This window comes from Artibeus jamaicensis, unplaced genomic scaffold (assembly GCF_021234435.1).
Source record: "Artibeus jamaicensis isolate MK-2021 breed Jamaican fruit bat unplaced genomic scaffold, CSHL_Jam_final contig_519, whole genome shotgun sequence".
Lineage (NCBI taxonomy): Eukaryota > Metazoa > Chordata > Mammalia > Chiroptera > Phyllostomidae > Artibeus > Artibeus jamaicensis.
In genome coordinates this window covers 39,960,723-39,982,611 of record NW_026521871.1, presented here as the reverse complement: position 1 = coordinate 39,982,611, position 21,889 = coordinate 39,960,723, and the positions used below count along the sequence as shown (strand labels likewise).

The following is a 21,889-nucleotide window of genomic DNA, read 5'->3' as shown; positions in this document are numbered from 1 at the left end:
GCATCTCTTCATGTGTCTCTGGATCTTCTGTATGTCCTCCTTGGAGAAGTGTCTGTTCAAGTCCTTTTCCCATTTTTTTCATTGGGTTGGTTGTCTTCTTAGAGTGGAGTCTTGTAAGTTCTTTGTATATTTTGGAGATTAAACCTTTGTCTGAGATATCATTGGCAGATATGTTTTCCCATACAGCTGGTTGTCTTTTTAATTTAATACTGTTTTCTTTAGCCACGCAGAAGCTTTTTATTTTGATGAGATCCCATTTGTTTATTCTATCCTTTATATTACTTGCTCTAGGGGACAGATCAGTAAAATTTAATTGTTGTCCAAGTACAGTTTTCTGCCTTTTACTCCCATCCCAGCCCACCCACCCAACCCTCCCCTCTCTTATTTCCACCCACCTAGTTTCTGTCTATGTGTCTTTTATACTTGTTCCTGTAAACCCTTCTCCTTTTCCCCTGAAATTCCCTCTGAAATAAAGAGGTGCATACTCTATTTCAGTATCTTTGGTTATATTTTGCTCCTTTTCCCCTGAAATTCCCTCTGAAATAGAGAGGTGCATACTCTATTTCAGTATCTTTGGTTATATTTTGCTTGTTTGTTTGTTTTGTTGTTTAGGTTCCAGTTAAAGGGGAGATCATATGGTATTTGTCTTTCACCACCTAACTTATTTCGCTTAGCATAATGCTTTCCAGTTCTATCCATGCTGTCACAAAGGGTAGAAAAAACATCTTAATGGACAGAAATATAGGCAAAGAGCATTACTTGACAAGTAATGTGTGCAAACAGACTGCCTTTTAGAGATTAAAATCACTGATAATATTTTTAACTAATTTGATTTTTTAAATTTCCCTAAATAGTGAGATCAAAAGAAGCTCTTTCATGTCATTCCTGTGTAGACTAAGACTATAAAAATGTAATAATAAAATAAAAATAGTAACTATGTTAAGAACTGCATGAAGTAAAAATTATATCCATTCAAGTATTGTAAGACATAATTTGCATTGAAATAAAAATTATTTAGTTACCACTTCAACCATGGTGGCAAAAGAGAAGTGTTTTTACGACAACTCTTTATTATATTTCTAACCAAGTTTTTATTTAAAAGATAACTTCCAAAACAATGGTCCATTAAGTGACAATGTTTTAGTTCATCTTGTCACAACTCCATTGCTATTTTATTCTGTTTTAATAAAAATAATTTTTACTTTATTTTTATTGTTGACACTATTACAGATATTTCCATTCCCCTACCCTCTTGCCCCCCCCCCATCCTCTGGCCCTGTCCCTCTGGCCATCACCACACTGTTGTCTGCGTCTATGGGTTATGCATACATGTTCTTTGACTAGTTCTTTCACCTCCTTTCATTTAGTTCCCCCCTACCTCTGACAGATGTCAGTCTGTTCCATGTATCCAGGCCTCTGGTTCTATTTTGTTTGTCCATTTATTTTGTTCACTAGGCTTCTACATATAAGTGAGAACATATGGTACTTGTTTTTCTCTGACTGGTTTATTTCACTTAGCATAATAATCTCTAGATCCATTCATGCTACGAAAGAAAAGACTTCTTTTTTTTTACTGCTACATAGTATTCCACTGTGTGAATGCACCTCAGCTTTTTTATTTACTCATTTATTAATGGGCACGGGGCTGCTTCCAAATCTTGACTATTGTAAATAGTGATGCAGTGAACAGAGAGGTGCATATGTCCTTTTGAATTGGTGTTTTGGGATATCTTTCTTAGTCTTTTGTACAAACATTTATAAAATGACATTTCATCCTTTATTCAAATATAATTCAGGCGATATTTCCATGGGCTTTGAAACATCTTCATGAGGTTCAGTAAAATTTTGGAATGTACTTCTGCTTAATTTTTTACATTTTAAGATATAATTATCAAGTTTTACCTAAATTTCAATGAACTGGAGCAGTGATTTATCTCATAGCTAAGACTCAAGTTATGACTAGTGATTAAAGCAGGAAATTTTTTAAATTTAAAAATCATTGTTATTGTTTTTAAATTATAAATGTAATATACTTAGATAAATTTAGAAAAGGGTTGAGAACCTTTAGTTAAAACCTAGAGTTATGGTCAATGATAGTTTTATTCTATTATTCTAATGACATTAAAAGGGCAGAAAAATAGAGAAGCAATTTCTATATCATATGATACAGAGCAACCATCATAAATTCAAGCCACATTTATAGATTCTATCCCAATACAATAAAACTGAAGCACAATAAAGCATTATACCAAAAGCTGACACGAGCCTTAAACGTTCTCATGACAGTAGGCATCATAGTCCTGAAGGGCCATCTAACAAAGCTTTGACTCCAAGAACAGAAAGGTGTAAGGCAGCAGGGGTGTGTCACATAGTGATCCAGCTTTAAACCACAAAAAGGAGGGAGAGGCAGGGGCGCAGTAGAAGAAAAGCACAACCACACTCGTTTTCACTGACCTAGACTCCTAGACATGGCCGTGAGTGCCGGGAGGAGAGGGCTGCTAACCAGAGACCACGGTGTGAAGACTCCGTGACTCCAGGGGATTCATTGAGAACTACGTTGCCTCCTGAAATGTCTAACACTCAGAGAAAACATGACCTCCAGACAGCTAACATACTTTGTAGGGAGAGAGTAAAGCCCAAGTACAGCAGAAAATTTCCCTCATCCCTGTAATATGTGTCAGCAAAAGCCTCGCATGACTAGACTTTCTCCCATCTCAAATCAGTGATAACCAGAAAATTAGATGAGGCTGAGACTTATATACTAATCATGCTACTACTACCTTCTCACCAGCCAGAGAGAATGACCAGAATGGAAAGATAGGAGCGAAGGAGAAAAAGAGAAAGAGGGAGAGAGAGAGTATATGAGCGTAAGTAACAACATAAAGTCCACTGGCTAATATAGTAGGAGTGGAGCGCCGACCAGGAAAGAGAGACACAACTCAGATAAACTTGTCTCCGTAGTCTGAAAAAATGTAAGATAACTTATTATCTAGGGAATAACAGATCATAAAAGATGCTAAAATAATTGGAGACAAAAGAAAACTTTTAAAACAGAAAATTCAACAAAACTGTTTAAGTGTATTTCTGATAAGTACATATGTTACTCATAGAATCTTTGGAAAGCAATTTAATAATATTTATTAAATGCCTTAAGATGTTTTATCCTTGATCCAGTAATTATATTTGCTAAAATATATCCTAAGAAAATATCACAATTAGAGAAAAAACACTTAGGTACAAGGATGTTTATTCAAATATTTTTATAATAGAAAAAAGTATAAAGTAAATTGAAATGATTAGTTTTATCTATTATTTAGTGGCTATGATCTGTATATTTTAGTAAGTGTGTAGTAAGCAAAAACAAATTCAATTTTATGTTTGATTTTGTGGTCATGTATTCACACATAACTTAGCATTTTCTGTTTCACAGGTTTACAGTACTATATAATGTGCTCATGTTTTATATGATACTCAGATTAAAAGACTGGAGTCTCACTGGTATGAAAATGATTACATTTTATCTTTGGTTTCAACAGGAGTACCAGTATTGAGTCCAATGGACTTGAACTGCCTTTGCCTAGGTATTATATCCATTTGCCCTAGCAGAACAACCCAGACACAGTAATAAACACTCAATAAATGTTCACTTAGCAAAACTGAGCTTCACTTGAAAATAATTAATTTTCTATAAACAGTACATTTTTCTGCTTTTATATGTATAACTACTCATTTCTTTCTCATTTGCCATATATCCACATATAAGAGCTTTTTCATATTATATTAAACATTCCAATTATATCTCAAACTTCTTTGATTAGCAGCTCAGTTATTGGTGTAATAATCTTTTATCCTATAGGCACCATTACTTCAAAATCTACCATTTTCCAAAAGTGTTTCAATAGTTACATCTACAAAGGCTTTCCACATTTCTCTCTTTTCGGTATTTTTGGGATATCTTTAATCAACCCTAGTTTTAGGTCCTTCTGTAGATTGCAATTTTTGATAAAATAATACATTACATTATTGTCTCCAATCCGCCTCTCTTCTTCAGGGGAAAAACAAACATTTAATTCCTACTTCTGATCTCTAATTTATCTGTTGAATTAATTATTTCAAAGGAAACTCTCCCTTTTTACAAGTTTTATTCTTTATCATTTCACCACAGATACATGCAATGTTATTCAGTGTTTTGATCAGACTTTGAGACAATTTCCTTGAAGGATTATCATTTCCTATAGTCAATTGTTAAAATAAACAATTGGACATGGATGATAGTGTGGTGATTGCTGGGGGGTAGGTGGGTATAATGGGACCAAAAGGTAATGTAAAAAATACAATAAAATTTTTAAAACTAGAAAAGAAAAGCTTAAGAGTCCCAGACACAATAAGGAGATTTACTTTCTGCAAAATAAAAAATAAAAAAACAGTGAAAACAATAGAATTACAATTTATATGAGCTAAAGTTTCAAAAATATAATAACAACCCATTTTGTAATTGTCAGTGTGGTCATAATTGAAATAATGTCACTTGTCATTTATCTTAATAAGAAAATTAATGTGAACTTGAGAAAAATAAATGGGAATCTGAAAATCCTAACAGAAAAAAAATGTCCTGTTATTTCTGTATTTCTGAGCAAAAAAAGATTCTTTTTTTCGAAACATAATTCAATTATTTCAACTTTCATAAAAAGGATATATTTTCCTTAAGTCTCTATGTATCTCAAATCAAAAGAAAAATGATTGTGTTCTGTAACAAATCAAACACAAACCGTAGAACCAATGATAGATTTTAAAGCCACAGTACAACATCTTCAAGGTAAGAAAATTAAAGACCCATCTTTTTCCTGCGGTACCTGTAATGGAACTCTTTGGCTGCCCTAAGAAAAGAGCTGTTTGCCGAGTGTGCACTTGGGTATGACAGCTGGACCTTTGGGGGAAACTGAGGCACTAATTTCTCAGCCACTGTGAGATTTCCGCTACTGATGACACAGTTAGCTCCTCTCTACAATTTGCTGTTGGCCAAACAGAGTTGCCTCATCCAAGCCCTTCCTCTGCCTCACTCCTGGTCACGTCCTTTCCTTGGGTGCAGGAAAGGACGTGACTAGTATAACTAGTTTGTTCATGGGGTGCGAGGACCTGGCCCCAGTCTTTGAATTAAGATACCTCTCAAAGGCTGTCCTGTTTCAGTGGTCTCCATGGGGTTAGGAGAGGCTTTTGTTGCTACTGCATTCACTCTCCCATGGGGGTTGGTCCAAGGTCACATACCAAATAAACTTCAGGCATGCTATTCTATCTCAAGATCTATTTTCTGGGGAACCTAATCTAAGACTCGTTGTTACTTATCTGTTCATTCAGTTACTCATACTCATGGTATATTTGTACTTCCAATGCACCAGGCTCTTTGTTGGGTGTGGGGACAAATCAGTGAGCAAAACCACTACACTTGGTGCTTTAATAAAACCTATTGCCTGGTAGGGTGGATAGACAGTGATCAAGAAAATACAAAAATTAAGTAAGGGCATTCACAGTTCTAACAGACAAACTTGAGTTTAGAGTGTGACACCTAAGCAAAGATCTGCCAAAGTGCTCGCTTCGGCAGCACATATACTAAAATTGGAACGATACAGAGAAGATTAGCATGGCCCCTGCGCAAGGATGACACGCAAATTCGTGAAGCGTTCCATATTTTTGGTACATTTACACAGTGAAATTCTATGCAGCAGAAAGAATGAGCTCCTATCCTTTTTGACAGCATGGATGGAACTGGAAAGCATTATGCTGAGTGAAATAAGCCAGGTGTTGAAAGACAAATACCATATGATCTCACCTTTAACAGGAACCTAAACAAAAAAACAATCAAGCAAGCAAAATATAACCAAAGACACTGAAATAGAGAACAGGTGGACATTGACCAGAGGAGAGAGGGTAGGGAATTTCAGGGGAAAAGGGGGTTTACAGGAACTAATATAAATGACACATGGAGTAAAACTAAGTGGGGTGGGAATGGGAGGGAGGTGGGAGCACTGGGGGGTGGGCTGGAATGGGGGCAAAAAACAGAAAACTGTACTTGAACAACAATTAAATAAATTAATTTAAAAAAAGAGAAAAAAAGATCTGCCAAAATCTGCAGGTTTACTGGCAGTTAACAAATTGAGGGAGGAGGAGAGAAGGAAGGAGCATTTTGTGGTAGGCAGAACAATGGCCACCCAAAGATGTCCATGTTCTAATTCCCCAGAGCTGCAAATATTTTCCTTATATGGCAAAGAGGACATTAGCAGATAGAACTATGTCAAGGATACTGAGATAAAAAAATATCCTGAATTATCAAGGGATCTTAAAAAAGAGAGGATGGCGTGAATTAAAGAAGATGTGATAAGGGAAGCAGGGATTGGCAAGGAATGGACTAGAGTCAAGAAACGCAGGTGGCGTCTAGAAACTGGAAAAGGCCAGGAAACGAGTTCTCTCCCAGAGCCTCCAGAAGAAATGTAGTCTTGCCAACACCTTGATTTTAGGACTACTGAAGTCCAGAATAGTAATTTTTTTTTGGTTTTCTAAACCAATCTGTGGTAATTTGTTATTATAGCAGTAATAGGAACAAATGCAATTCTAAGGGGAGAAATTAGCATGTAAGAGTTGGGAGGCCTTGGCAGGAGGGGGTGAAAGGTTAACAAGGGTGGGGCTGGGGGGATGCAGTGAAGTGGGCAGATGTGAGCCACAGGAAAAAAAGGTGAAATCAACAAGGTAAAAGCATCAGTAAAGAGTCAGGAAAGAAAAAGCAAGACTATTTTTAATTTATTAGCTTGTGATCCCAAATGAATTGTGATGACATCAATGATGGAGCAAAGAAAGGAGAACAGGTATGGAGGAGAGAAGTTTCATTGAAGACATGTTGTAATTGAGATACCTTTAAGAAATCCAAGTTTAATCTGTAGATCACTATATATTTGGGTCTAGAGCTTTGAGAAATCTTGGCTTGAGCTCTACATTTCGGTATTAAAAATCATTAGCCTCAATGAATTAATTTAGGAACAATGCTATGAAGTGAAATGAAAAGAGAGCCTAGACTGAGCATTATGAAACTCCAACATTTGGCTGAATAAATGATGGAACTGTAAAGGTGTAGCCAGGAGCTGACTGAAAGCTAGGTTTTTATACGGAGTCAGGGCTCAACACTTTCAACACTGCAGAAGAACTAGGTACAGTGATGGCTGCAGTAATGTCCATTGGACTGAGCAACAGTAGGTCACTGGTAAGAGATGATTCAGCGGAGAGATCGGAATCACAGCTATCATACAGCACACCTAGGAGGAGAATATGATTTAGGGAGGTCTAATGGTGAGTGAGGTTGAGAGCTATGAGGCAGCTGAATGGAGATGGAGGAGTGAAAGAGAATTTTTAAAAAGATAGTTAAGGCATGATTATTGTTATATAGCTATAGGGAGAATTCAGTTGAGATGAACAACTTTTAAACATACGAGAGAAAAAGAACAACTGAAAATGGTTAATACCAGAGGATGGAATGGCATAGAAGCAGGGAACTGCCTTTGTGTTAATATCATCACTGTAGCTGCTCTAAATGAAGAGGTGCCCATAACAATGTTCTTGCATACCTGAGTTCAACTTTTAACCGATTAGCCCTGATAATTACGTATTCTTAATTTGCTTGTAATGGCCAATGAGTTGCTTCATTTCTGGCTTTGAAGCAAATAATTCAAACCCCATCCTGTGTTTTTTTTTTATTTCTTTATTTAAGATATTCTGAGACAATAAGAGCAATTCCATTCAAAGGGACATGGATGTTGCCTACATACTCCAACAGACTATGGGGAACCTTCTGTCAGTGGAACAGTAGGCTAAATAGTTAAGGCATGAATAGCAAGCAGAGTATAGATTAGCCACATAACTATATATTCTGGACCCCAAATATGCCAAAATTACAAATCAAGCATGCCCCCCACCTTAAGAGACTGACAATTGACCATGGAAGTAAACATTCTCATTAAAAGATAGGCGGTCTCAACTACTGGCAAGCATGTGTGGAAATTAACACCCTCACATTATACTGCAGGAAGGAGTAGAAATTGGTACAACTTCTCTAAAGGGCAATGTGGCAGAAACCTGGAAGATTGAAAACGCCACATCCTACATCCTATCAATTCCGTTTTTATATATATTCCTCTAAAGAATGTTCACACATTAGACTCAGAGAATATGTGCAAGGATCTTCTGTACAACCAAAACTTAAAACCACCTAAATAAGTATTGCTAATGACTGGATAAATTAAGTATTTTTGCATTCACATAACAAGACACTATCAGTTAAGAGAAATGCACTATGTATTTTGATGTTAATGGGATAGATCTCAAAAAGATAATGCTAAGTTAAAAAAAGCAAATTATAGAAAACACACAATATGAGGGCATTAAATAAAATTTTAAAAACACACAATGCCATGCATTATTTATGAATAAATATATATGAAAAATATAAAAGCATAAACTAGAAAAACATATAAAATTCAAGTTAATGAATGCCTTTGAGAATGGAAAGAGTGGAATAGGACTGAACTTTGGGCACCAAAGGATCTTCAACTTTATTATGGCTGGTCCTTTACTCTTTAAAAAATAAAGTACATTATAAAAAGTAATAACTCAACTCCAAGTGTTTGGTATATTGGTAGGTTTCACATTATTCTCTATATTTTTCTTTTTTTTTTTTTTACTTTCTGCACTAAAAAAAAAGTTAAAAAATAAGTAGGTAATATAATGCAGTGTGTTAAATGCAATGCATAAGAGGGATAGACCTAAATCTGCCTGAACGCAGGAGGCGAAATCAAGAAGGCTCCTGGAGGAAGTGGCATTTAATCTGGTTTAGGAAATTCCAATAGACTGATGGAAGTCAGGAGGGTGATCCTGGGTGAACACACTGCTTTGAGGAGCACTGAACTTGGAGTTGAATTCCTTAGGCCCAGATCCAGTCTTGCTGTACCAGCTGTGTGACCTTAAAGATTCATTGCATGTGTCTGAGCCTTGGTTTTCTCTATAATGGACATGAGGTGGATTAAATGAGAAAAGACGTGTTACCTTAACCACTGGGTGCCTTGGCACGTGGCAGGTGCTTATCCTGGGAGGAAACACAGAGAGAGGTGGTCTCTTCTTCCCAACCTCAGTCTTCAAACATCCACCATGAAACTTCTGGCACTTTTTCTATGCTTGATTTTTGGAATTAAAATGGCAGATATTTGCTGTGCCTGATACTTGTGTTGCCAGCATGCTCTTGCCATAAGCAGAAGAGGTCTCCAGAGAAGACCATGGAATGCTGATCTAGGGAGGGAAAAGTTGGCTATTGACAAACTAGACTAAGCCTAATGAGGATGGTTGTGTTCCTGTGTGCATGAGTGCACATGTGTATGTGCGTGTGTGTCTATCATGCATACAAGTGCAGTTCATAGCCATTTACTTTCACTCTGCACTTACTGTTTAAAGACCAGCCTTGCTGGTGGGTGTGCAGTCCTCCAGGTTGCCCCTGATGCAACCCAAGCATCCACCTGAATGGTGATTAGTCAATTGTATCCTCTCTTCTCCTTCCCCATCCAGTGCACTATTTGTTCACCTGTGATGGATATTTGTTTGCTCTTTTAACTGTCCCAATAAAGGTGACTCTCCATTGTCTTAAGAATGTTTGTATCCCCAAAGAACTTCCTTCTGCTAATCTGGAAATCCAATCAATTCTGCAGGTCTGTGTTCTTTAACAGCGCTCAGTAATCATTAGCTGACTTCAATCTCAAGCAAAGGTATGATCTGGAATGACTGCTTTTTCTTTACAAGTACTAGAATTGGCCAGTGTGGTCAACTCTGCTAATTAGGAACCCACGTGTTCAACTCTGGGGGAGGGCTTTTTCTGGGTAAGTTTCGTTAACAATTGCCCATAGTGTAGGGGTGTCAAACTCATTTTCACCAGGGTCCATCAACTCCTTAACAGTTAAGGGACTGTTGGGACTAACTCCTTAACAGTTTGGGACTAAAAAGTAGTCCCAAAATTATTTTGGCCCCTTGAAGGCAACCTCGAGGCTGATGTGGCTCCTGGTGAAAATGAGTTTGACACCCCGTCCACAGTGAATAGCAAGTCATTTCACTGGCCTCACTTACAAGACACTGGAGACTTGCCCTTCTAAAAATTACCATGTACCCATTAGGTACAAAAAGCTGTGACTGACTTGAGCACAACTGTAAGACATTTTTAAAAAATAGTTTTTTGTTATATCCTCCAGCTGTCAGAATTGTTTTTCTTTACCTTTCTTCATCGCCTTTTTTTTTTTCCATTTTAGAGAAATGATGGAAAAAACAAAAACCCAATGGGGAAAGAAATATTCCAAAGTGGCATTTTGATTGCCTGAAACATTTTAAGAGCGCTATATATTTGGCACCTGGAAAAAAACAAAAGTTGATAATGCCAAAGAGAACATTATCATGGGTTGTTTTGCAGGATTAATTGCAGATTTATGCTTCAGAGTGGTATGCTATTCTGAAAAACAAACAAAAAATTGTTACCTTGGCTACAAGAAACTGTAAGAGTCAAGCCTAAGCAATCTGAATTTCTTATTTAAATAATTACTGAAAGTAAGCAGGTTGCGGTTTTGTTTGGGTTATTACAGGTAGGGTGGAGTCAGTTGCCCCAGTGATATGTACAAGGGTGAGCGTTGGTCCCAGGAGAACATCCTACCTCCTATGCTTCTGGCCCCCTGACCTTGACTGCCTACCAGCATCTACCCCAGCTATGCCCTCAGTCTCCCTCCTCACACACCTCAGCCTCTTTGTAAGCAACCTGTGTCTAAATATAGTGTGAGTCAGCAAAACATTTATTTTCTTACCCATTCTAGGTCATAATCTCTAAATCTCTAAAATCATATTCCCTAAGACTTTAGACTTCTCTTGGCCACAGCATTAGGAAAAAAACTTTGTCTTCTTTATTTTTTATTCTAATGTTTGAACTATGCAAAGTAATGTTTTGCCTCAAAATAAAAAAATACAAAAATGAACAAAACAACTGGAGGTGTTTTCCTTAAATTATCATTAATCGAGGAGGCTTGATTTGCTTTCCCACCATTTAGACTAAGATTTGAGGAGTTATAAAAATTGTAGGCCAGATGGCAAAATCTCAGTCTGGAGTCTGTCCCTTCTCCTTTGAATCTGACTGCCTAGTGACTCTTACAGCCACTAGAGTTTAGCAAAAGTGATGCTGTGACTTCTGAGGTGAGATTATACAAGCAATGAAGCTGTGCCTTATTTGCAGGAATGTCAACTTTTGGAACCCAGACTCTCCGTGCTGGACTCTACCTACCCTGAAGCTGCCATACTGTCAGGTAGCTCAGGTCACACGAAAAAGCCATGTGCATGTTCTCTGGTCATTGGCCGCTGCAGAGTCAAGCCTTCCCAAGTCATCAAGAACAGGTGCCGGGTGCCCAGTGCCAGATATGTGAGTTGTGAAGTCTCCCCAAATGTTCATGCTTCCCTAGTTGAGGCCACAGATATCAGGCAAGAGGGACAAGCCATCCCCACTGGGTACACGGAACCCATGAGCTTAATAAAGGATTCTTTGATGCTACTAAGTTTTTGGATGATTTATCGGATGGTAAAAGTAACTGGACTGACATCCCTTCCTGTATGTCTCCTTTTATGGCTGTGATGAGGTCTTCCTGCACCAGAGACAGGTGTTGTCCATGATAAAGTCCACAGACAATTGAAACAGTATCAGAAGAAGCCTATACTACACGGTACCTCCAGCGAGCCAACACTTGGTAAGTCAGACGAAACACAGTGGTGTTCATTGCTGAGAGATCATAATGTCCTTTTTAAGGAGATCAGAAAAGTAAATGATAAAATGCACACGTAGACAAAAACTCAGATTTGCTTAAGTACAAAGACAGGTGGAAAGTAAGAGAAAGTTATACATTACATAAAAATAACCATTTCCCCTAGATAGTAAAATTATGGATTATTGTTAGTGCTTTTATTATCCATTTGTATTTTAAAATATTTCTACAAGTGTGCATGTACTACTGCTAAACTTTCTTAAAGAACCATTTCTTTAACTCAGTTAAAGTAATATGCACATACATACTTTATCCCTTGCCCCCAGTGCATGAAGTTGTTTTTCTGGTTACAAATTACCACCTGCCAACCCTCACCTATCTAGCCTAAGCTGAATAAATTAAACTACAGAGTATTATTCTAGGATGTAAGGTCATGACCATGTCACATCTTAATGGCAGATCAGAGTGACCCAGACATGACTCTAGCCTAAACCTGTAGCCCTTTTATTTTGTCACCTGCTATATGTCCATCTCCTAGGGTCTGAATGGAACTTTAGGCTGCTAAGATATGTCCCACCTACTTAGAAGTTACAACCTACCTGGTGCCTGTGTGCAATGCAGTACACTTGGAAACTGTCCTATCCATGGGTTCCCTGGCATTGAGACTCAGCACTGTCCTCCAGTTTTAAGGTACAGACGAATCTAACTTGGCCGTGAGAAAATTTAATTACCAGTCAGACCCATTGATAAAATCCAGATTCCAGACTCTGGTCCATGCCAGCCTACTCCTCCTGGTTTCTATATCTTCCCACCAATGCCTCCAGTCCTGGAATGGCTCTCATCAAGATTAAATTGATGCATAGGAAGTCACTGTGGTTATGTGATTTACAGAGACCCAGAAGTGTTCATTCCCCCAATATTTCCACCACTGGCTAATTAACATCACTAAAATACATCCCACGCAACTCACAACTTTATGCTCATTTGTTTTATTTTAAAGGGATATAAAAAGTTTTATCATTTCATTCAGGCATGTTTTAGAAAAATTAATTCATTGTTTAACTAACACCATGTTTTTATTAAGATTTGCTGCTCTGCATTTCACTGGGAAAAAGGAATCTAGGCAGCATACATGTTTTGGGAAGTTGGAGGCAGCATTGTCAGTAAAACCCGCTGAATGAGACGAACGAGACAAAGAAAGAAGCAAAGAACATAGGAGGCCAACCTTGCCTGCTCAGGGAGCTGCCTCCCTGGCTGCCATTCCTACATCAGGATCCTGTCCATTACAGCTCTGCAGACTGTCTTCTGGGTAGAAGGTCTATCTTCTGACACCAAAATGCACAGACTAATTTGAGTAATCTAGTGTTTTTATAGTTACAAACCAAGCAAGGGTCCAACGTGCTTGAGCACTATTTTATTTTGTTGTTTTTGTTTTTCAGTTAAGAAAAGAATGGCTGTTTTAGAGCAGGAAACTTGTGGCTGCCAATGGAGATTGACAGACCAAGGGAAGAACAGAATGTTTTCATTAGAAATATTCGAAGTTAGTGTGGCTTCCTAACCCTGTTCACAGAAACTGTCTAGACAATTGGTCTCCAAGCAAATGCCACTACAAAATATAAAAATTTAAAAAAATTGTCATTGTCCTCCAGGAGTTAAAAAGTTACATATGCACATTAAAATAGTTAATATGCTGATGTGTGAGAACCTTAAAATTGACAAAATTTTTGTGTTAGAAGCAATCAGATATGATCATAAAAATAACACTATCCAGTTTGGATGTAAAACCCCACGACAGCAGCCTACCGGTTCCAGATGACGGCAGGCCCGTGGTAGCTGGCTCTGTGTCCTGAAAGTACCTGGGATGGAAATGCATAATAAAAAAAATTGTCCCATTACTTATAGTCACTCAGTACATGGTATGTTCCTTGTCTTTAATTTCAATTCTATTAATTTTACTCATGACATTTATCATTTTATCATTTTAAGTTTGAAGGCTGCTTGCTAGAATTTACTTCATATCATTATGACCATAAAATGCATATTTACAATATTTTTTTCACAATCAGAAACTCGAGGATTCAGTAAATTAAGTTAGAAAAGCATTTTTCTAAGGATCTGTAGCATAAAAGTTGAAGAAGTATGCTTAAAGAGATGGTACATGATTTAGATAATTATTTAGTTGCAGGGGTTAAGAAGTAGTTTCTATAATGGGTCTGATAGTAGATGTTTTAGCCTTTGTAGGCTATGTGGTCTCTATTGCAACTATTCACCTCTGCTGTTGTAGCACAAAGAGCCATAGACAATACATAAGCAAATGAGTATAGCTGTGTTTCAAAAAATCTTTTTTTAAACTACTTTATTGTTGTTCATGTAAGTTGTCTGCATTTTCTCCCCACCCCTCCCCCCAACCCCAGCCAAACCTCCCTCCCTCCCTTCCTTCCACCCTCTCCCTTGGTTTTATCCATATGTCCTTTATAGTAGTTCCTGAAAAACCCTTCTTCTCTCTGTCCCCTCCCCTTTCTCCCTGGCTATTTTTAGATTGTTCCTAATTTCAATGTTTGTGGTTATATTTTGTTTGCATTTTTCTTTTGTTGATTGTATTTCACTTAAAGGTGAGATCATACGGTATTTTTCCCTTGCTGCCTGGCTTATTTCATTTAACATAATGCTCTCCAGTTCCATCCATGCTGTCACAAAGGGTAGGAGCTCCTTCTCTGGAACAGAACAGAGAGTCTAGAAATAAGCTCAAGTTTTTATGGTCAATTAATATTTGACAAAGGGGGAAGAAGCATAAATTGGAGTAAAAATAGTCTCTTCGACAAATGGTGTTGGGAGATCTGGACAGCTACATGCAAAAAAGAAAAAAAAAGAAACTCAATCACTAACTTACTCCATATACAATAAAACTTTATTGACGAAAAAAGGCAGTGCACTACATTTGGTCCATGGGTCATAGTGTGCCAACTTCTGATTTAAAGAAATATAGCCTTTATTTAGGAACATGGTTCTTAATCATGAAGGGTGGTTCTTTCATGTTTTAGTCCTTGAGTTTAAGTCTTTCCACAGTACCTGTTAAGAAAAAGAGGCTGGTGAAAAGCCAGCCAAGTGAGGAATCAGAGCCTAAGATTTTATGTGATGTGAAAAGTCCCATAACCTCTATGTGCTTTGATTTTTCTGTGCATTGCATAACAACTGCTTTTACTGTTTCCAGGGCTGGTCTAAGATTCCAATGAGATAAAGTACGTCAAGATACAATGCAAACTATAAAGAATTAAGTAAGCCCAAGCTAGCACGGATATGTAACAGAATGTCTTAGCATACTAGGTACAATCACAACTCATTAGAGAGTAGTATATTAAAGAGGACAGATTCCTCATGACAGCTTTATGCTAATTGCTTATAAGGCCTTGGGAATATTCTTCTGTACTAAGTGTCTTATAACAATATGACAATTCCCCTCCATGGTCCAGAGCAGGGATGATATCTATATTATGACAACAATTGCTAGTATCATTTTCCTCTGCCTGTTCTTTTAGCAGGAGAGATTTATTTTCCCACATGACCATTCACTACATTTCAACACCTTGTCTTTTGAAGCTAAACTTTTGCAATTATAATCTATACAGAATTTGTAAATTTACCCATTTCCACTAGCAGTTCTGGCTCACGAGTCATCACAAGGCATGTTTCTAGATAGGTATTTCAGAACAGTTACGCAAATTGCATGTAGCTCTTTTTAATAGAATGACCTCTCTCCTCATTAGTGTCTCTCCATGGGATTCCTTAAAGAGACTCTTCCCAATGTCTCATGTCTCATTTTTATTTTCCCATCAACAGCATTTGATTCAGCAGTTTTTACAGTTCCTCAAGGCCATTGTCAGCTTTTCCTTAGAGACAAAGCAAAATGCCCTGCGTACTTTTAATGGACACTCTGCTGCTGTAATACATACAATCCATGTTCCTACTACAAATACATTGGAGCCATCCAATTATTTAGCCTTATAAATAAAATTAAGAATAATAACATTACATCTGAGTTAAACAAAAGAGCTTCTGTTTGGTACAAAAATAATTGATAAAGTTTTAACCAGGTTTTACAGAATTCTGAACAGAAAGGGGCTATTTATAAGTATTATTGTCTAACCCTCCATTCCTCTCCTTAGATGTTCACCCACAGATCACTCATGGACTAGAAATCTGCCAGCTGGCTTGGAAGTCATGGCAACACTGAGAAAAATACAGGTACAGGGTGATGCCATTTACATTTTACTGGAATCAAGAAGAAAAACAAAGGCAAAAGAGTGATATGAATACAAAACTGAAAAGGAACAGAATAACGCCATACAGGGGGAGACTGGGACAAGTAAAAATATACTTTCTATGCACTGAATAGCCTTTGTTCTAGTCTATTACCCAGTGCATGAAAATGGAACAAATGAAAGTAGAGGCAGAATATATATTTTTAAAAAGAAAAGCAATAGCCCTGGCCAGTGTGGCTCAGTTGGTTGGATCATTGTCCCATAACCAAAGTGTTGCAGGTTTGATTCCCAGCTGGAATGCGTGCCTGGGCTGCAGGGTTGATCCCCTGCATGGGTGAGAACAGAAGGCAACCAATTGATGTTTCTCACTCTTATCCCCATTTCTCTCTCGTTTTCTCTCCCTCTGCTTCTCTCTCTAGAAGCAATGAAGAGTGTCTTTGAGTGAGGCTTAAAAAATAAATTAAAAGAAAAAGAAATCAAGACAAAAATTGGGTTCATCTTCATGCATCTCATTCAGGTATTTTGGCACACTAGGCCAAAAACACAGGGGTAAACGAGTTTGAAACTTTTCAAAGCATTTTCCAAGAATAACAACAAAGTGGCTTAAGTAGAAATAATGAAGTTACATCTAAGAGAGTAACCTAAACTCTGTAAGAATGCTGCCTGTTTTGTAACACCAGTTAGGCCCAGAAGAATGTGGATGGGGGTTTACTACAGGCAAAGGAAATAATTGGAAATAGGTCTAAAGATAGACCATCCTTTGGAAAAAGAAAATATTTGTGCTCTCAAAGGTCATGACTTTGAACTTGATACAGTTGCATTTGGGGCAATAAATAGAAGTTGTGTTCCATTTAATGGATGATGAACTTACAGAGTCATGATATTCAAAAGCTAATGATGAATCAGCATTCAAATAGATTATAAAAAGGGTTAAAGCCTTGCCCTGGGTGGTCTGGTTTAGTTGGATGAGTGTGGCCCCACAAACCAAAAGGTCCCCAGTTCAATTCTCAGTGAGGGCACATGCCTCAGTTGCAAGTTCAGTCCCTCCTTGGGGCACCTGTGAGAGGCAACCAACTGATGTTTCTCTCACATAAATGCTTCTCTCCCTCCCTTTCTTTCTCCCTCCCTCTCCCTCTCTCTAAAAATAAATAAATGAAAACTTTAATAAATAAATAAAAGTGTTAAAGCCTTCACAAAGATAGGTGTAGAACAGGTTATTAAAGGAACTAGAATATGTAAGCCTTAAGTAACTTGGAGATTGACAAAGACAATGGCACACAGGCCTGCTCTTTCTGTGTGTTCCTTGATGCTATTTGAGATGCTGAATGTGACAATGTGATACTAAGAGAGTGTGACATATTTTAGAGGTTGATGTTCTGATTCTTTCAAAAGGGACTGAAGTACACTTCAGCAGGACATGGGTGATATTGCTTGGAGTAGGAACAATAGAAGGAGAGCGAACACACTGAGTGGATGATGCTATTTATACACACCATGGGTTTCCCTCACTAAATTCAGAGTCTCAGGTGAAATGTGACTGGCCAGCTATCCTGTGCATAGACATGCTCTTTAACTTGCCAACTAGAGGGGAAGCAACACAGATGTAAACCTGGGTCTCACCACTTTACAAAGATGAAAGAAAAAAATTGTAAGGTAAAAGCATTTTAGATGGCACTTTGTACAGTTACGACCAGAATTTGGCTAAAGCACAGGCAGAAATCTCAGCACTAGAAAATTTACTGAGGAGTGACAAAGATTCTCCTCTCATCCAAACTCTAGCCAAGTTCTTCTGAGCCATTTTCTTGATGAGGCCTGGTACTTGGCCCATAAAAACTTGAACAAAATGCCATCTTTGTTTCTAACAGCTCAAAGTCCACATGCCTAAAATGAATCTAATCTCCTTAAAGTGTGTACCTGAAAAAATTCAAGACTACCAAAAAATACTGTTTGGTTCAGCCCTCTGTCTCCCAGTCTCTGTGAGAGGATAGAATCCTAACTTTGGTTATTGACAGCAAGCAGAAACACCTGACCTTCTAATGGTTAACAATAGCACATCTGATGGTTAACTCTTTGTCATTTCTTTGCTTCCCTGACTCTTCTGAGTCCTGGCTGGGCTTCCTCCCTCCTCCTTCATTCTATCTTCAATATGCTGATTCACCTCAGAATAAATGGAGGTTGAGTTCAGTTCATGCTGGACTTCTCCCCATTACAATAGTTATTTCTGATTAAAATATGCCTTTCCCACATTAACTACTGTTTAGTCTTGTCTATCTTTGATATGGGTCTTGAGCAAGTCATATCATTTCTCAGGACCTCCATTTCCTTATCTATCAAAAAGTCTATGAGACTCAAGCAAAGTAGCTGTCCCTCCCAATTCCTGCACTCTGATATCAGAGATTTGTTTTCAGATTGTACTCCAAAGGACTGGTCACAACCTCAGTGTTTCTAGGGTCGCATCAGATTTGTATGTGTGTTTGTGTGTGCACATGTCCGTGTGTATATTGTGAATTAACAAAGAAGTGGCTTAATCTCTACTCGTTTCCACATTCGTTTTTCTTTCTTCTCTCTCTTCTGAAAGCCTTGTTGGTAGAAAGAAATGTATATAGACATAGACATTGACATACAAAGATATATACACAAAGAAACACACACGCACACACACTAGTGTGCCAGGCCTGAGGACACAGAGATGGCTTCCATTAAGATTAATTGCCAATACTGACTGCGCATATTCTGAGTATTAAACATTACATCAGGTTCTTTATACTAATGCCTAGCACAGTGGCTAGTACATACGTATTCAATAAATATATGAAATAAATGTTCAAATGTTGGAAATTCATCAAAATGCCTTTCAAACCTTCCATATGTATTGTCAATTAATATTTTTAATTGCCGGAGGAAATGTTAAGAGCACACTTCTCTATTTGGGATTAGTTCTCTTTAATGTATAATTAAACTATTAATAGAATAAGTTTCAAAACAGTTTTCCTTAGCCTCTAGTGTCACCTCAAAAATATCATTTTATTTAAAAATCTGGCAGTTTTATCTAGAGTAAGAACACTTCCACTTATTTTTTATTAATGTTCAATTTATTTCTAAACTTAAAGAATTAAGATATTTAAGGCCCTTTTAGGAATAATTAACACCGTTTACACAGGTAGTTGAATAGATTCTCTTAAAGATGTCAAACTACATTTCTAACACAATACATTCTATTCTCTGAAACTCTTCAAATACCTGAAAAAAGCCATATGACCTTAATAAGCAAAATCTGAGCATTAAGAAATTTGGTCGCATTTATTATATCAAATTTACAAATGTAGTAAGCCATTACCTTAAGTGTAAAAAATGTCTACACAGGCAAAACATACACAAAGCAGCACAATGGTACAAAACTAGCGAGCAAATATACTGTGCAAATGCAATTTTTGTAAAAGTGTTGATATTATATTCATCTCTTAATCATTGACCTACTTAAATAAAAGCCTTCCTGGGGTAATACAACATTTACTGATCAAACAAAGGGAACATTATTGCCATCTTCAGCACTACATCAAATGACATTATAAATTCAAGGTTATTTTCCAGTGATTTTTTAGACAAACACCCAAACATCTGACTGTTCTTTCCAGATGGCCTTCACATAAGCCACAGGTTATTGATCTGAGCTAATTATTGGGGAAATGGGACTTGTTCACCATTGCCTTTCTTTAACACAGTGCATTTTGTGTTTGCACATGTGGTTTTAAAATAATAAACTTCTAACAAGATTTTGCAGTGACTTTTCTCACAAATTTTGGGATCTAATTAAAATTGTTACAATTCTACACACACACACACATGCCAAACTGAATTCTGATTATTTGCTTTTGGATGGGATTCTCTACCCTATTAACACTTTACTTTCTTATCTCTCATATTGAGTCATTTTACTAAAGTCAAACTAAAAAGAAAAGAAGCCACTCAAAGTAAACAAGGCTGAAAAAAGGAAGATGACAAGAGATATTAGAATCGAATACAGCTGGTACACGTCCTCTGCAAATGGGTTTCTTGGCCGTACCTGATGTTAGAGGTAGACTTTGGGTTGGAAGTTCTATTAAGAGGGTGATACAGGGTGCAGCCAGGCCCCCCCCCCCAAAAAAAAGATTTAGAAAGGTGTCCAGAATTCAAAGTGTATAGAAATATTGGAGAGACATATAAGATGTCCTCACCGCCACCCCCCAGGGTGAATGGATGAATGGAGCCAGGCCATTGAGAGCTGTTTTGCATAGCAACAGTTTTGCAGCTAACCTCTGGAATGATTATTTAACATATCTATAACCTTTAACTGGTTTCATAGATATGTTAAATAGCAGTGGCCAAGTTTGGAGCCAGGGAGGAGGATGGAACTAGGGGCTTCACTCTTGAGTGAGAGGGCTTGGACTCAGAATGTAACGAGGGGCTGCACTCCTGAATGAGAAGGTTGTGGCAGGGACTCAAGATGGAACTAGCGGGGACGGAGAATGGAATTAGGGGACTCAAGACGGAAACTAGGGGCTGCGCTCCTGAGCGAGATGGCCTGGGTGGGAGCTTGGAAAAGACTGGCTCCGAGACATGAAGGGTCCCCGCTTGGCCAGATGAAAGAGAGAGCCACGCGGTTTCAGCAGAGTGAGGACCCCCTGTTGGTGAGGTGAAAGAGGGAGCCACGTGGCTTTGGCAGGGTGCAGACCCCCTCTTTCCCAGGTGAAAGGGAAAAACCATGCAGCTTTGCCAGAATGGAGATCCCTGCAGCCAGGTGAAGAAGAAAGCCACATGCTTTTGGTGGAGTGCGGACTCCTGCAGCTTTGGTAGAAGAGGCCCCACACAGCTTTGGGGTGCCCCCTTTGGCTGCGGGGCCTGAAAAAGCAAGAGAGACTTTGACTGGAACTGGGTACAAAGGACTCTTGCCAGTGGACCATGAGAGGGTACCACAGTACTTTGGATTAACTCGAGATCCTGCCTGCACAGTGACACAGCTGACGGTGCCAGTGGCCTGGAAAAGGGACGTGTGCTCTTTTCCTGATTTACGGTGCCAGTGGCCTGGAAAAGGGACGTGTGCTCTTTTCCTGATTTACGGTACCCAGAGTTGGGACAGTGGGAGAAGGGAGCACTATGTGGGTGTAGGTGTATACCCTAAAGGACTTTGATATTTTAGTGGTGGCATTAGGCCTGAATAGCATTAAATAAACATTTTGTTTCCTTTTCACAAATCTCTGGCATTAAGAGATGTCTTTCCAATTGGCGGCGGACAGAAGGGCCCAGTAGATATTAGTATTTTGTTTTCGGGAGGGGCCCCTGTTGTATAGCAGTTTTGGGCATCCCTAGGTGGGCCAAATATTGTATAGCCCCTCCCTTGGACCTCTTGTTGTTCGGTAACAAGGGCACTTCTTGGTTGTATTGGTTTTCTATTGCTGTTGTAACAAATTATCACAAACTTGGTGGCTTAAAACAACACAGATGCATTATCTTACAGTTTTGGAAGTCAGATATCCGACATGGTCTTACTAGGCTAAAACAGTGGAGTCGTCAGGGCTGCCTTTCTTCCTGGAGTCTCTAGAGGGGAATCTATTCTCTTTCCATTTCCAACTTATGCATGCTGCCTGCATTCCCCATCTTGTGGGTCCCTTCCATCTTCAGAGTTAACAATGGCCAGTTGAATCTTTTCAATGCCACCTCTGGTTCTGAATTTTCTGTCTCTCTTCCCCCCTATTTAAAATTATTGTAATGGCAGTGGGATCACCAGATAACCCAAAATAATCTCCCTATTTTAATGTAAGCTAGTTAGCAACCTGAATT

General features: G+C 38.2%; 1 non-coding gene and 1 pseudogene across 1 annotated transcript; both read left to right on the top strand.

Moving 5' to 3' along the window:
• Window positions 1-21,889, top strand: part of LOC119043494 (transcription initiation factor TFIID subunit 12-like) — a 130,145-nt pseudogene that overhangs the window by 22,055 nt on the left and 86,201 nt on the right.
• Window positions 5,584-5,690, top strand: LOC128628055 (U6 spliceosomal RNA). Its single transcript, XR_008392387.1, has one exon. It is a non-coding gene; the product is annotated as a U6 spliceosomal RNA (small nuclear RNA).